Here is a 1,085-nt window from a genome sequence, read left to right as displayed (position 1 = left end):
CTTTTTCTATGGCATGAAAAGTGAGATGAGAAAGACAGAAAGGTTGTCTTCATTTAAAAATAAAAGCCCTGCCTTTAAGAGACTCACATTCTAATGGCAGAAGAAGTCCATCTGCATTAGTAGAGGGAGTGCCCTAACCTAGGAATTATCCTATATCAATGAAACCACTGGAGCAGTTCTTACCTCTATTCCAATATTTCCCAAGGATTTAAGCAGTATATCCCACATAATAGCACTTAACAGATTCTTGGATAATTGCATTGATTTAAATTGTATTGAAGAAAGGGAGAGTCCAGGTTAGTTAACAAACTCATTTAGGATTTAGCTCATTCCTCAGACCATGAAGGAAACTACATTCTATTTCAATTTTACATTCGGATATATCTTTGACTGTAACATTATTCTCACAACATGCATATACAGATATGGTTATAAACTGCAAACTCCTGCCACTAGATTTTCAAAATGGACTATCCTTTGTGTGGTCTGCCAGCAAATCCAGAAATGAAGGCACTGCTAGATAGAATGTGGTAAATACAGGTTATTCGGGAGCAATATCCAAGGGAAAAACAAACGCATAATGTTACATTTGTAATTTGCCTGAGCTTCTTCTGAGGAGAAATAATTAAAAACAAGGTAGTAGAAAACATCATCTGCAAGGAAGCGATTTGGAACAAACCTAAATGATCCCTTTATTTAAAAAATCATTGAATATGCAGAAATAATTATATATACATTTTTTTTAAATACCAGCCGCCACACGTGCAAAATGTGAAATCTTTGAAATGCTTAATTCTTGAATGCTATTTTCCGCTTTCTTTTCTTGTTATTTTTCCATCACAAAGCGCATTCACATTTTTTTTTTTTTTTTTTGCACTCTTTTAGGACAAAATCTGGGTAGACTGGCAGGTCTCTCAATGACCAGTTTTATGCAGTAAATACGCCCCATTCTTTGGTTTCTTTGTGTTCCATCTGAATTTGCTAGGGAGGGATTTAGAAAAAAAAAAAAAAAAGGGGGGGGGGGGGGGGGGGGGGGGGGGGGGGGGGGGGGGGGGGGGGGATAGGGGGGGGGACCTGAGGAGGGG

Source organism: Sarcophilus harrisii, chromosome 1 (assembly GCF_902635505.1).
Source record: "Sarcophilus harrisii chromosome 1, mSarHar1.11, whole genome shotgun sequence".
NCBI lineage: Eukaryota > Metazoa > Chordata > Mammalia > Dasyuromorphia > Dasyuridae > Sarcophilus > Sarcophilus harrisii.
This window is presented reverse-complemented; position numbering follows the sequence as displayed.